Source organism: Arachis ipaensis, chromosome B01 (assembly GCF_000816755.2).
Source record: "Arachis ipaensis cultivar K30076 chromosome B01, Araip1.1, whole genome shotgun sequence".
NCBI classification, from domain to species: domain Eukaryota; kingdom Viridiplantae; phylum Streptophyta; class Magnoliopsida; order Fabales; family Fabaceae; genus Arachis; species Arachis ipaensis.
In genome coordinates this window covers 91045118-91061905 of record NC_029785.2, presented here as the reverse complement: position 1 = coordinate 91061905, position 16788 = coordinate 91045118, and positions in this window count along the sequence as shown.

The window sequence follows — 16788 nt, the reverse complement described above, 5'->3', positions numbered from 1 at the left end:
ACAAAACACCCATTGGGATGAGTCCTTTCCACTTAGTTTATGGAAAAGCTTGTCATCTCCCTGTTGAAGTAGAGCACAAAGCCTTCTGGGCAGTAAAGGAGTGCAACATGGGAATTGAAAAAGCCGGAGCTGAAAGGAAGTTGCAACTGCAGGAACTGGAGAGCCTTCGCCTAGAAGCTTATGAGAACTCAAGACTATACAAGGAGAAGATGAAGGCTGTACATGATCAGCACATTAAGAGGAAAGAGTTCCAACCTGGGGACTTAGTCCTCCTTTATAAATCTCGACTAAGGCTCATGCCAGGCAAGTTGAGATCAAGATGGGAAGGTCCATACAGAGTAGAGAAGGCCGAACCGTAAGGAGTTTATCACCTAAACCATCCTTCAAGCTCTGAACTTATCAAAGTTAATGGACATCGTTTAAAGCTGTACCATGGCGAGAAGCTGAAGAAAAACAAGGAGCTTGAGATCTTCCTCTTGGAAGATCCCCACATAGCCGAAGACTGAGCTAGTGGAGCGTCCAACTTACGGACGTTAAAGCAAAGTGCTAGGTGGGAGACAACCCACCATGGTATGATCGTTCTTTTCTTTATTTTTAGTTTTCTTATTCAATAACTCTTCTCTTCATTAGTACATTTCGTGCATCTGCATTTTCATACTTTTATTTTTAATTAAAAAAAATCACGCGACGCGATCGCCTCATTGACGCGTCCTCGTCGCGGGTGTTAGGAGAGCATAATAAAATGAACAGAGAGTCACGCGAGAGCGTGGCTGGAGGCGTGCCAATGGCACAAATCGTTCCACGTGACCGCATCGCTAACGCCACCGCGTCACATGGGAATAATGGCCTCCCACGCGACCGCGTGCCCCACGCGGCCGCGTGACCAGGATTTCGACGTCAAAGTGGTGCACGACCGAAAGATGTGCGAGAGTGGTGCTGGATTGGTGCTGAACGCATATTCCTTCCCACGCGGCCGCGTGATCCATGCGACCGCGTCATATCCTTCTAAAGCCCACTCACGCGATCGCATGGCCCATGCGATCGCGTCACCCAAAATTTGGCACTAATATGATTTTGAACAGAGAGTTGTGAAAGCGCGAGGCTACCCTCGCGCCATTAGCCTAAAAAGGGCCACGCGACCGCGTAATCGACGCGACTGTGTCATTCAATTCAGCGCAAGTCGCGCGACCGCGTGCCCCACGCGACCGCGTCACTTGCGCCGCACAGTTTTCCTAATTTGCCAATTATCATATCTTTTGCTCCCCAAATCCTATTTTCTCTTTTCCCTCCTTATTTCTTCTCCCTCCCTTCCTCCTTTCTTCCTTCTTTCTCACTTTTTACTCTCTCTCACCACCATTAACAAGGTTTTTCTTTTTTTCTCTTTCCCTTACTTTTCCATTCTTCTTAATTTATGTTATCTTCTTCTTTTCTTTTTCTTTTTATTTTCATTATTCATGTTTTCTTTTTCTTTCTTTTTCTCTTTTAATTGGTTTCCCTCCTTACTTTTCTATTATTCTTCTTATTTTGATATGTGATCTTCTTTTCTTTTCTCTTTACCTTCATTATTCATATTTTCTTTTCCTTTCTTTTTCCTTTTTACTTGGTGTTATAAATTTATTTGAGTCATTGTTTATCATTATATGCTTGTGGATTGTTGTAAATTTTTTTGACAATTATATATTGCTTTTTAAGGGATTACTTGCATGTTCAAATTCTTATTTTCAAAAACTTCTCCTACATGCATGCTATGTGTTTGTGAAAAAGCCTATATGGCATTATAAACTTCTCTACATTTTTCTACTCTAATATTCAATGCTTGCTTTTCACAAATTCCCTTTACTATTTTATTCATTGAATTTAATTGTCAATAAAAATGTGATTGTTAGTTACGAGTGATAACATATTTAAATTGGACATTGAATGCTTGATCTATGCTACTCTTGCCTTTGCCTGCATGCCAATAAACCTCTTGCATTTCATTGTCCTACATGCACTTGCTATATTTTCATTGATAAACTTTTCACATGTAGTCCGGACCATGTGTTAACGTCATTCTTCTTTATTGTGCATTGATTATCACTTACATCACCCTCTTCCTTGCTTCACCCCTTTAAATTTAATTTACTTTCTCTTCCCTTTTTCAGGATGGCCACCAAGAAAGGAAAGGAGAAAGCTACTCCCAAACAACCAGCAAGACGAGGAACAAAGAAAGCATTAGTGGCAGAACCCTCTTCAACTGCGGTAAAGCCCTCAACAAAGAAGATTAAGAGGATCATAAAGGTTGATGATAAAGAAAAAGCCTTCCCAGCAAAGGACACTGCGCGATTCCCCAATCGCTACTGTGAGCAGATGTTCCCCATCCTGGCTGAAAGGAGTTACAACAACGAATACCTTCTTCTCCTCCTGCCCAATATTGCTACCTTTGTTGAGCCACAAATTGCCCAAATACAATGAGGTTTCCTACAGAGACAGCCAAGGCAGGTCAATCTTTCTTGGGTAGTCGAGTTCTACTCCAACTTCCACCTGCCAACCCTGCAGTCTGTCTATGTCCGTCAGAAGCAAGTCCCCATTACTGAAGAAGCCATTCAAAAAGCTCTAGGTCTTCCCCCTGTTCTAGAAGGACTGGACGCCTTTCAAGAAGCTGCACTCAAGCGCCAGATGTACCAATTTGACTGGGATGCCTTTCTCAGAGTTATCGCACTACCTGGCAGCAGATGGATATACGGATACCATCGTACCCGCCCTAAGGGAATTTCGGCTTCAGCACTTACCTTGGAGGCTCGCGTATAGGCACAGATCATGTCCCATTACGTCTTTCCGAGCACTCACGAGTCCTCCTTCACTGCGGACATGGCCGTGCTACTATGGTGCATCCTTACAGACCAACCTCTGAATCTACCAAGACATATCCGGAATGCCATGGGACACGTACAAATCACTGGCAACTTACCTTTTCCAGCTCTAGTCTCAGATCTTGTCTCAGCAGCCGGAGTCTCCTACAGAGCTGGGGACACCAAAGCCATGCTTCCATGGGATGATCAGTATGTCCCTAACAGGAAGTACCTTAGACCTCCAGCCATGTTGAAGATATTCCTTCTTCAACACCACAAGCACCTACAACAGCCCAACTGCTCCATCAGATACTTGAAAAGTTGGATCGACAGGAACGGAAAGCTAAGCTGAGAGAGCGCCGTAACAAGCGCCGATTCACATACCTCAAGGAGCTAATTATGGGAAAATTCAAGGACTCAGACACCCCGGACTCCACTTCCTTTACCAGCACAGGGAGCCATGATGGTCCCGACTGTGGAGATACTGCTACCATCCCACCTTTGTTCCTGATAGATGGCACCGAGGACGGTGCAAAGCCTTAAGTGTGGGGAGGTCGGTCAGTACCTGACTTCCGGAGGTAATTTCTCTTCCCTAGAACCAATAAATTAGGATATTTAGTTAGTTTTTCTTTTGTAGAATAGGATATTTAGTTGCATGCATGTTTTGCTTGATTGAAAAGACAATAAGTTTCTTCTAAGACCCTATCGTTGGAACAAAATTTCACTAATTTTAATTACTTCTTTTATGTTAAATTTGCTTGAAGTTGTATTTGGAACATGATTTTTGAGCTAAAAAACACACAACCTGTGAGATTTGAGCCTTTATGAATGGTTATATTATTTAACCATAATTATTTTATTCTTGTGTGTTTACTTCTCTATGATTGTAATCTATATTTTGTTTCATCCTATACGTCCAATGTTTATTATATTTATATGTTTGCATATGATTGAGGCCATTATTTGTTTAGCTCACTTATCCAAATAAAGCCTACCTTTTCAATTACCTTTGTTAGCCACTTTGAGCCTTTAAATCTCATTTGTTCTATATTTTACCACATTACTAGCCTTAAGCGGAAAAACAAGTATATACCCCAAATTGAATCTTTGGTTAGCTTAAGATAGAATTGTGTGTGTTATCCAAGTATGGGAAATTGTGGGAACAAAGGATAATAAGGGAATGAGTCATGATAATATAATGGGAATTTGGATACCTACTCATGTGAAACTATAAGAATTAAAACTCTATGTGCATTGATAAGCTATGTTATTTCTATGTTTCTATGTTTATGAAAAAAAATCCAAAAATATTCAACAAATAAATAAGGGAACAAAATTACCCCAATGCTAAGTCAAGCATTCAAAGATCAATGCATGTATGATAAAATCAAAATAAAAGGTTGATACATGAGTATGGATGTGAAAGAGATTTCTGGGTAGTTAGGTATGAATTCTAAAGTTATATAGAATATATATAGGTTATGTTAAAGCTTGGGTTAATTAAAGATTCAATTTATAAGCTTACTTAGCCATATATATATCCTTACCCTCACCTTGGCCCCATTACAACCTTGAAAAGACCTCATGATGTTTGCATTGGTATATTAAATGTTGTTGATTGGTTAGGAGAAGAACAAAAATTAGAGAGAATGATTAGAGAAGGATAGAGTGATGACCCTATACACTAGAGAGACTAGAGTGTACATACATCATCAGTGAGGGTTCCATGCTTGAATTTCTATGTTCCCTGCTTTCATGAGCTATCTTCTTGCATTTTTATCTGCTCTTGCTTTATAAGAATTGGATTAGTGAAATTTGACTTGTAATTGTTTTGAAGAGCTTATTTACTTTAGATCAAGTGGACAAGAATCATATAGTTGCATTCGCATATATAGGTTGCATTGCATTGCACAGGTTTCACATGTTCCTACTCATTTATTTTATCTCCTTCAACTAAGCATGAGGACATGCTAATGTTTAAGTGTGAGGAGGTTGATAAACCACTATTTTATGGTTTATATTGTGTTTAATTATGTGGTTTTATCATGATCTTTACCCACTTATTCATTAAATAAGCATGCATTTATAATTCCTTCCTAAAGTTATTGTATGATTGAAAACTTGCTTCCTAGAGATTTTTAATTATGTATTTTATTTCTCCTTTATTCCATTCGTTGCCGTGATCTGTGTGTTAAGTGTTTCAGGCTTTATAGGGCATGAATGAGTTAGAGATTGGAAAGGAAGCTTGCAAAAAATGGAAGGAACACAAGAAATTGAGGAGATGACCAGCGAGAAGCGACGCGGCCGCATGGATGATGCGACCGCGCGGAAGAGAGTAAATCGCAATGATGCGGCCGCATGGATGACGCGGCCGCGTGAATTGGAAACTGCACAAGTGACGTGGAGGCGTGGATGATGCGCCCGCGTGGCAAAGTGAAACGCCGAATGACACGTCCGCTTGAATGACGCGTCTGCGTGACATGCGCGATTTGCATAATCTGCAGAATCGCTGGGGGCGATTTCGGGCCTTATTTTGACCCAGTTTTCGACCCAGAAAAGCAGACTAGAGCCAGAGAACATGCAGAAACCAAGAACAACATTCATTCCGCATAGTTTTAAGTTTTTAGATCTAGTTTTCCTCTCCTCTAGGTTTTCTCTCTACATATTCATAGTTTTTAGGATTTGTTATTTTTCATTGTTTTTGCATTGGGATATTGAGAAGAGTTATTGCCTCATCAAGACTTCAGATTGAAAGGAACCCTTGAGTTGGGATGCTCAAGAGAAAGATTGTAATTGGGTTTATTGTTGGATTGCTCTCTAGTCACTAACACCAATCCTCCCAAGAGCGGATTGGAACTTGTGGATAGAAACAACATTCCAACTTGTTTAACTTTCCCTTACTTAGTAAGGGGCAACTAAACATAATAACCCTCAATTGTCAATTAATCTTGAGAGTACTCCAACAAGAATAGAGCTTCCAGCTAATCAACTCCCAGTCAAGGCTTTTATTTAAATTTATATAAATTCTCTAATTTAATTTTCTGCCATTCAACTCAAACTATTTTGAAAACATCTGATTAATAAAATAGCACACTTTTCTGCAACTCGTTGGGAGACGACCTGGGACTCATACTCCCAGTATTTTAATTTTAATTTTTGTGACACCCTTCTAAATTGATAAGCGGATTTCTGGTTGGTTGAGAACTATACTTGCAACGCATATTTTATAATCATTCTTAACTCGCCAATTTCCGCCCCTATCAGAGGTCTCATCTACTTAACTGTCACCCGACCAGAGATCGCCTATCCGGTTCATGTACTTAGCCAGTTCTTGTCAGCTCCTCATACTACTAACTATGCGGCAGTTCTTCGCACTCTTCGCTACATCAAAGGCACCCTATTTCACAGCCTCTATTTTATTGCCTATTCATCTTTGTCCCTTTAGGCATACTCCAATGCTGATTGGGCTGGTGATCCTACTCATCGTTGTTCTACTATTAGTTACTGTTTGTATCTTGGCGACACTCTCATTTCTTGGCATGCTAAGAAGCAAACATTCACTGCTCGATCAAGCACAGAAGTTGAGTACCGTGTTCGTGCTGACACCACTGCTGAGGTTGTCTCGATTCATTGGCTTCTCAAAGATTTGGGTGCTCCTCAGACGTCCCCTATTGATGTTTTTTGTGACAATTGCAGTGCTATTCAGATTGCCCATAATGATGTGTTTCATGAACACACCAAACACATTGAGATTGATTGTCACTTTGTTCGACAACGTATTCTTATTGATGCTATTCATCTCATCGCTGTTGGAACACTGGATCAGACTGCTGATATCTTCACAAAAGCTCATCATCCAAACTCGTTTTCGGACTCTGTTATCCAAACTCAAGATGATGTCCATAGCTCCCACTTGAGTTTGAGGGGGGATGTTAGAGATCATTAGAACCAATTAGTATCATTTATATTTATATGGTATATCTGTATATTAAATGTAAGAATCTGTACTTTTATTACTTTGATTCTTCTAGAGGCTATATATACACCTTGTACATTGTACTTTTAACACAACTCTAAATACCTAGGTATAACTCATACTCTGATTCTACATAAAACCTTTTTAATACCCATGCTAACTTAAGCATCGGAGTCTCTTGTAGGTACCCCCACCCTCCGGTGACGAAGGATCAGTAGTGCAGCAAGTCCAGCAAGTCGGACACAACAGCTCCGACTGCCACCAGCCAGCCGGACACGACATCTCCGACCAGTACGGAAGATCTTGTCCGAGATCGACCTCCAGTTTCAGGTAACCCCCGGAACATTGGCGCCGTTGCAGGGGACCTGGAAGTCATCCCATCACCATGGCGAACGACCATGACAACGACCACGATTCAGATCTCGAGGATAGAATGCCGCACAAAAATGCGGACACTATACTAAAAGATACCCCGGAATCTAACGGGGACAAAAATTCATCAAATCCGGGAGCAATAGAAGCGCTTCAAGATCGCTTAAAGCAACTTGAGAAAGAAACCCAACAACAACGAGAGATCGAAAAGGATCTACAAAGAGAAGTACGGCGACGTCGCGAATTGGAAGAAAAACTACAGCAATTAGAAGCCGACCTCAAATCGAAAGCTCATCGGACTGTTCCTGAGGAAAATTCACGCAAAGAATAAGATCCATTCACCAGGGAAATCATGAAAACCAAAATTCCAAAAGACTTCAAACTCCCGGATATGATTTTATATGACGGCACCACAGATCCCAACCATCATCTCAGTAATTTCAGAAGCAGAATGTACCTCATCGACGCCTCAGATGCCGTTCGCTGCAAAGCTTTTCCAACAACTCTCACGAAGACAGCAATCAGATGGTTCGACAACTTACCTCCAAAGTCTATCTCAAAGTTTGACGACCTGGCCAAAAAGTTCTTGGCTAGATTCTCCATCTAGAAGGATAAAGCCAAGCATGCCCCCAGCTTGCTAAGGATCAAGCAAGGAGATCGGAGAGCCTCCGCAACTACATGAAAAGATTCAACAAAACATGCATGGACATACAAAGCTTACCAACAGAGGCCGCCATCATGGGACTCATCAATGGCCTACAAGATGGACCTTTCAGCCAATCTATATCAAAAAAGTACCCGACCTCCTTGGATGAAGTACAGGAACGAGCAGAAAAATACATCAACATGGAAGAAAACGCTCGGTTAGGAGAAACCTCAAAATCAGGGGTCTCCTATCGAGACAGAGACAAGGAATCCAAGAGGAAAGAAGATCGCCAAGGGGAAAAATAAAAAAATACCATAATTACACTCCTCTCCAGGCATCATTGGTCGAGATATACAAAGAAGTCTGCCATACAGAAAAAATCCCCCCAGCACGGCCACTCAAAGGCAAAAAGGGAGGAGGAAACCAGAAGGAATATTGTGAATACCATCGAGTCCGAGGACACTCCACAAACGAATGTTTCAACATAAAAAATATCATAAAAAAATTGGTGAGAGAAGGAAAGTTAGATCGATTCCTAGCCACCCGAGATGATGATCAAAGAAAGAGACGAAGGGATGAAGATACTGAACGAACAGAACGATCACCTCGGACACCAGAAAGACATGTCCACATGATACATGGCGGATTCACAGCAGGTGGGATCTCCAAATCCTCTCGCAAAAGATATCTCAAAGAAGTATATCATGTTGAAGGAGAGGAGGAAGCACTCAACATCCCGGCAATAACATTCACTAAAGAGGACGCATCCGGCATCATCGCGGGACACGACGATCCCTTGGTCATCACCATCATATTAGCAAACGCCAACCTACACCGCACCTTAATAGACCAAGGGAGTTCTGCCGATATCTTATTCAAAACAGCCTTTGATAAACTCGGCTTAGAAGAAAAAGAACTTCAAGCATATCCAAACAGTCTGTTTGGACTAAGAGACACCCCGGTTCGACCACATCATAGACTACATCGTGGTCGATGTAATTTCAGCTTACAATGCTCTCATAGGTCGGACAACACTCAACCAACTCGGCGCAATAGTCTCGACCCCACACCTATGTATGAAATTTCCAACACCAAAAGGGATAGCCACGATAAAAGCAGATCAAAAGATGGCACGTCGCTGTTACAACGAAAGCCTAAACCTCAGAGGCAAAGGAGAAGAGTTCCACACAATCGAGCTGGGCGGAGTTCAACGACGAGAAGAACTTCGTCCCCAGCCAGAGGGTGAGATAGAAAAGATCCAAATTGGGGGCACCTCAGAAAAAATAACTAATATCGGCACAATCCTAAAAGGAGATTCAAAGGAATTACTAATACAATTCTTACGAGATAATGTCGATCTCTTCATGTGGAAAGCGGCGGACATGCCAGGCATAGACCCTAAGCTTATGTGTCATAAATTAGCGGTCTATCCAAGATCTCGGCTGGTACAGCAGAGACGAAGAAAACTTGGGCCAGAGCGATCCCGGGCCGTGGAAGAACAAGTACAGGCACTACTGGAAGCAGGATTCATAAGAGAAGTCAAATATCCACTATGGCTAGCCAACGTTGTCTTAGTGAAAAAATCAAATGGGAAGTGGCGAATGTGCACCGATTACACCGATCTCAACAAGGCTTGTCCAAAAGATCCATACCCACTCCCAAATATCAACGCTCTGGTAGACGCTTCCTCCGGATATAAATATCTCTCGTTTATGGATGCATACTCAGGATACAATCAGATCCCCATGTATCCACCAGATCAAGAAAAGACTTCATTCCTAACACCGAAAGCAAACTACTGCTACATTATGATGCCTTTCGGTCTCAAGAACGCAGGAGCTACTTATCAAAGGCTAATGAATAAATTTTTCGGATCACATCGGAAAGACCATGGAAGTCTACGTGGATGACATGCTAATAAAAACACAAAGTGAAGAGACACTATTGTCCGACCTGGCCCAAGTGTTCGACACCATAAGGAAGCATGACATGCGACTCAACCCCGCGAAATGCACCTTTGCAGTAGAAGCAGGCAAATTCTTAGGTTTCATGCTCACACAAAGAGGAATTGAAGCAAATCCAGACAAATGTCAGGCCATACTCAACATGAAGAGCCCAACCTGTGTCAAAGAAGTACAGCAACTCAACGGGAGATTGGTCGTCCTATCCCGATTCTTAGCAGGAGCTGCGATAAGATCTCTCCCCTTCTATGCTACATTAAGAAAGGGAAGGCAGTTCGAATGGACGACAAAATGTGAGCAAGCCTTCCAAGACTTTAAGAAGTTCTTAGGACTGCCACCTATCCTCTCTCGACCACGAGAAGGAGAACCACTCATATTATATCTCGCTGTAGGAAACCGGGCAATAGCCTCAGCACTGGTCAGAGAAGACGAAAGTGGGCAGCAACCCGTCTACTTCATTAGCAAAGCACTACAGGGATCCGAGCTGAACTACCAGAAAATAGAAAAATTCGCCTATACTCTTATTCTAACATCTCGACGACTCCGCCCGTACTTCCAAGCTCACACCATTAAGGTCCGAACAAATCAGCCCATAAAAGGAATATTGCAGAAAATAGATTTAGCAGGCAGAATTCTACAATGGGCAGTCGAGTTATCAGAGTTCGACCTCCAATATGAAGCTCGAACGTCCATCAAATCACAATATATGGCCGACTTTATTGCAGAATTCACAGAAACCCTGGAAACCCCCACAGAATGGAATCTCTATGTGGACTGTTCTTAAAATAAAACTGGAAGCGGCGCAGGCGTGATAATAGAAAGCAACCAAGGAACCCAAGTTAAGCTCTCCCTCAAGTTCGGGTTCCCGACCTCAAATAACCAGGTGGAATATGAAGCATTGTTAGCTGGTTTGAAGCTGGCTAAAGAGGTTGGAGCTCAAAAAATCAACATCTATAGCGATTCACAAGTGGTCACATCACAAATAACAGGGAGCTACCAAGCCAAAGATCCCACCATGAAAAAGTATTTGGATAAAACCAAGGAACAGCTCGGACAAATCGGGGAATATAAGATCTGCCACATACCCCGCGAACAAAATGCCCGAGCTGACGCACTCTCGAAACTAGCCAGCACCAAACCAGGGGGCAACAATTGAAGCCTCATCTAGGAAATGTTACAGAACCTGTCAATCTCGAAAGAGGAAAAAGTCCTAGCCATAACAAGCCAGGACCAATGATGGATGACTCCTATAATCAACTACCTCAGAGCAGGAACACTCCCCACAGAAGAAAAAGAGGTAAAGAGGCTAAAAAGGGAGGCACAGTACTACACCATTATAAACAACATCCTGTACAAAAGAGGGATCTCAGTACCATTACTGAAATGCGTACCGACCTCCCACACAAAGGAAGTGTTAGAAGAAGTACACGGCGGCGTTTGTGGCAATCATCTCGGAGCACGAGCTCTCGCCAAAAAAATACTCCGGGCGGGGTTTTATTGGACAACTCTACAGAAAGAAGCTACAAAATTTGTAAAGACATGCCCACCATGTCAAAAACATGCCAACTTTCACATCGCCCCGCCAGAAGAGCTCATCAGTGTAACTTCGCCTTGGCCGTTTGCAAGGTGGGGGCTCGACCTTCTCGGCCCCTTCCCCCAAGGGTCAGGACAAGTTAAATTTCTCACAGTAGGGGTAGACTATTTCACAAATTGGATAGAGGCAGAGCCCCTAGCCAATGCCACCGCTCAAAGAAGCCGAAAATTCCTATATAGAAACATCATCACAAGGTTCGGGGTTCCATATTCAATAACCACAGACAATGGCACTCAATTCACAGATGCAGGCTTCAGAAAACTAGTAGCCGACTTAAATATAAAGAATCAGTACACCTCCGTTGAACATCCACAAGCCAATGGACAGGCCGAAGCTGCCAACAAAGTCATATTGGTCGAGTTAAAACGGAAATTACAAGATGCAAAGGGAGCTTGGGTAGAAGAGCTTCCACAGGTCCTATGGGCATATCGAACGACGGCACATTCCACCACGAAGGAATCCCCCTTCCGGTTAGCATACAGAATAGAGGCAATGATTCTAGTAGAAATTGAGGAAGGATCGCCTAGAGTAGTTCATTACAATGAGGGAGCAAACTCCCAACTTCAGAGGGAAGAGCTCGACCTACTACCTGAAATCCAAAAAAGAGCTCGGATCAGGGAAGAAGCTCTAAAGCGACGAATGGCTTCCAGATATAATCAAAGGGTAGAGCCGAGAAGTTTCGCAGAAAACGATCTCATCCTAATCCAAAATGATATTGGAACAACTCGACCAGGAGAAGGAAAGCTAGCAGCAAACTAGAAGGGACCCTACCGAGTTGTAGAAATACTCGGGAAGGGCTACTACAGACTGTCCGATCTCGATGGACGAGAGCTTCCCAGATCATGGCACGCTTGCAACCTAAGAAGGTACTACAGTTAAGAAGGTAACAGATCTCATTATTGGATACACTCTTTTTCCTGAAAAGGTTTTTTAATGAGGCACCAAGCTGAGACCCAGACACTATCCGACTTAAAGGGATGAAAAATTCCCACATGTATATATTTGCACTTTTACTTTGAATAAAGTTTATTTAGATATTCTACAAGAATTCAAGATGCATTAATCTAAAGTATTCATCGTCCGATTATAAAGCAACAGGTCGGCAGAAAGTGAAAAACAATTTCACTGCACGACCACGATAAAGATAAACCATCCGATAAAGGTGAAAGCGCGATTCACCCAAAGGACGATCTAAAGATGCCAACCACTTTCTACAAATCGGCAAAGATGAACACAGAATAATGTAAGAAGTTATCGAAAGCAATCCAAAAAAGAACCTGACGAGGTCTTACGGATAGCTAAAATAATAACTTAAAGACTGGCCGACGTCCAGAAGTCGGACCAAGTCAACCCAGTTATAAGTAAACCCTGGAAAGAGGTCTGGCCAACCCTATTAAAGAGGATTACTTTAACTTAGAAGGGCTCGACCTAACAAAGTCAGCCCAAAATAAAAAGGTTATAAAAGTAATCCCTGAAAGAGACCTGATAAAGGTCCAAGAAAGAGGATTACAAAAATAACCTAGAAAGAGATCGACCTAATGAAGTCAATCTCCTACAAAAAGAAAAGGTTATAAAAGTAATCCCTGAAAGAGACCTGATAAAGGTCCAAGAAAGAGGATTACAAAAATAATCTAAAAAGAGATCGACCTAACAAAGTCGATCTCCTACAAAATGAAAATGTTATAAAAGCAATCCCTGAAAGAGACCTGACAAAGGTCCAAGAAAAGGGATTACAAAAATAATCTAGAAAGAGATTGACCTAACGAAGTCGATCTCCTACAAACAAGTTACAAAAGTAATCCCCAAAAAGAGACCTGACAAAGGTCCAAAAAAGAGGATTACAGAAATAACTTAATAAGGGGACCAGCGCAAAAGAACCACCGAGAAACAAGTTGGACCCATAAATCACAACCTCAAAGGATCCAAGCTACAAACAATAAAACAAAGCAATCCGAGGAAGTCGAGATGCAAGATTTCAAACATCAGTAGAAAATAGAAAAGATGCCAAGTCAAAAAACTACTTCTTTTACTCTAAAAAAGTTATAAGGCCCGGAAGGCCACCAAAACCTACCATGAAGGGATAGCGAGCTACCTTTTGTTTTTCAAAATAAAAAGTTGCTAAACAAGCAACCAGGAAATGTCAGCAATTAAATAAAAAGTTTTAAAAGCCCACAAGCCAGGCCAACTACATATCCAGAAAGAGATCAGCAAACATCAGGAGCCTTCTTGGCAGCATCAGGACAAGGAGAAGGAGGATGAGTCTGAATCAGCACAGCATCCACAGTTCCATCCTCCCGGTTCAGAATTTGGCAATCCGAGTCAGGCGCAACCGGAGGAGCAAAAGAGGTCGACACTTTGGCAGAGGACGCAGGGGGAGGAGCAACCTCATCATCATCATCCTCATCATCAGGGACAATCTTGCCATCCCTGACAATGTTATCCAGGCTAAAGAGGGTGAGATCGGCCTCGGGAGCAATGACCCGAACTTGCTCCTTCAAGTTCTCGTAAGCAGCAGTCACGCTGCCAACAAGATGACTTTGGAGCTCAGAATAATCTTCCCGGACATTGTCGAGCTCCCCCCTCAGGCGCATCATCTCCGGATAGGATGTAACGTAACTATCCTTATGCATCATGGCTGTGTCCTCAGCCAACCTCAAAGAAGCTGCCAGTGATTGAGAACTCGCCTTCTCGTTCTCTAAGTCCTTCTCCAGCTTGGCTACCTTTATCTCAAGTTCCTCTTTCAACTCCCTCATCCAATCAAACTCTTGTTTTGCCTCCTCCATAAATGCTTTAGTGGCATGGAGAGGAGATTCTGAGCAGTCTGATCTATGGCAGCCGCCATATACGCCATCTTTACGTGATTTCGGGCCATAAATTCCAAGTGATGGAGGATGGACACATCATCCATGGAGAGGGCGCCATAGGGACCGATTTGCTGATCCACAAATTCAATGGCATTAAAATCAGGAGCATCGAGATCGAAGGGCTCAGCTATTTTTTGTTTTTTATTGGGAGGAGCAACAGATGGAGCGGCAGAAGTGGGGTGAGGATCCACCAAACGGACTCGGGGTGTAGGGATCACCTTCTTCATCCTAGAAGAACTCGGCACTGATGGCTTCTCGCACACTTGGGAGGACCCCTCCCCAGCCGCCTTGGCCGCAATATTTCTGGCAGCAGTCGCCCTCTGCGCCCTCTTAAAAGCTTTCATGGATTCATTATTCTCCATTGCCTCTGCAAATAAAACAGAAATTAAGCTACAAGTTGGATAAGTCGGAAAGACAGCTACAAGCAACATAAACAGATAATAAAGGAAACACAAGATACCCAGTTCAGTTTGAAGAAGAGAAGGATTGGTTAAAAATCTCTTTGTGTCAAGATGGGGAGGTTGACCACAGCGTTCTTCCAAGACAGTCACAAAAGCTCGCTCAGCCTCATCCAACATTTCCCACACATATCTGGAGACCCTCACATCTTTTTCCCATTCCAAGGGAAAAGCAGGTTCATCATTTTCATCCAGAAAAAAGGGCCGAGCTCCTTCAACAGCTCGAACCTTGAAAAAGTAGTTTTTAAAATCACGGAATGACTCGTCAAACATGGAAAAGACCTTCTTTCCCTGGGTAGAACGAAAGGAGACCCAAGCTGACTTCTTTTTTACCACACCGGGCTTAGTCAAGACAAACAGATAGAAAAAGAGAGATTAGGAAGCAGGAATACCAAAACCATTGCACAACAATTGAAAAATTTTTATGAAACCCCAGGAATTGAGTAAAAGGAAGGGTGATACCCAGCTAACCGAAGAAAAAATCATAAACATAAAAGAAAGGGCGATCATCAACAACCCGAGTAGAAAAGCAGACTCTCTCATCAGAAAAGGGAGGGACAAGCTCATAGTTCTTCTCATCACTGGGATTACTACAAACACTATGAAACTGCCTAAGCTGTGCACAAAACTCAGAATCAACCAGAGAAACACACATAAGAACCATCGAGTCCACCCAATCGGCTATACCTGCAGGAACCTGGGAAGGCATCTCTACAACGTTATTTCGGGAAGACATGAGGCCAACTAAATCCTACAAAAGAAAAGAAGAACGGATTACTCAAAAACATCTCGGCGGGCGAATACACAGAAAAGGAAAAAACCCCAAGACTCAAACTAAAACTCCTGGGGCATCCTTTGGAGGTAATAACAAAGCAAGGTATCAAGAAAAATCTACATACGTCCCGACATCTCGCAAACAAGAATAGAAGATCTCAAACAGCAAGCATCTTTCATAGGAGAAAGACAAAACACAAACAAAACAGAAAGTCATCTTCCTACAGTCTATCAGCAAGAAACAACATCAAACATACCAGATGCAACCTTTTTTCAGAATCATACAAAATTATCATTCCAAAGCTTCAGAATCAAAAGCATTCACAACATGCAAAAGCTCTAAAGGTATCAAAGCAACAGGAAAAGAGAAAAAGACCATGCAAAAGACGAAGAAATTACGAGACGCACAGTGATCAGGCATAGCGAAAAGTAGAAAGATCCAAACTTTTCCCAACTAAGATAAAAACTTTCTCAAAATAGACACAAAAATGGCGTAGAGGGAGGAAGAAAGAAGAACCAAACCTGGAAAATGAGAGAAAGCTGCAAAGAAAAGCAGAAAGGCGGAAGGCAAAATCCATAATCACCCCTTCCCCCACGAAAAAGCAAAGTCACAAAGCAACGTCGCTGGGCTGAAACGCGAAAGCTACAGGCGGAGGCTTCAGAAAAATCAAAGGAAAAAGTTGAAGGAGTCTCTTGCAGGTACCCCCCACCCTCCGGTGATGAAGGATCAGCAGTGCAGCAAGTCCAGCAAGTCAGACACAATAGCTCCAGCTGCCACCAGCCAGCCGGACACGACATCTCCGACCAATACGGAAGATCTCGTCCGAGATCGACTTCCAGTTTCAGGTAACCCCCGGAACAGATACCAAGGAGGTTAACGGTTGTTTTTAACCAAAAGTTTATACTAAAGGGTTCTACTATGATGAAATGTGGCAATATTAAGAATAATATAAAATAACCCTTTTATAGTTGTGGTATTTGAAATATGGAGTAGAGTACTATATGTGTTTTCGAATAGATGGTAGCTGTAACTTTTTTAAGGAATAAAGACACAATGTGACTATTCATCTCTATGACGTGTTTGATGAAAATGGATTTTAATTTTTTCAACATTTATAAACCGATGTCTAAATTTTTTGCTAATTTGATTCGTTTCTTGATACTTTAAGATCTTTAATATATTTTTATCACTGAAAGAAAAAACTTTTTTGGGTGAAAAAAATATCTTCTAAATCTTAAAAGATCAGATAATAAAAAAAATTTATGAAAAATAAAAGAATTAATTCACAAATAATAAAAAGTAACTCATTGA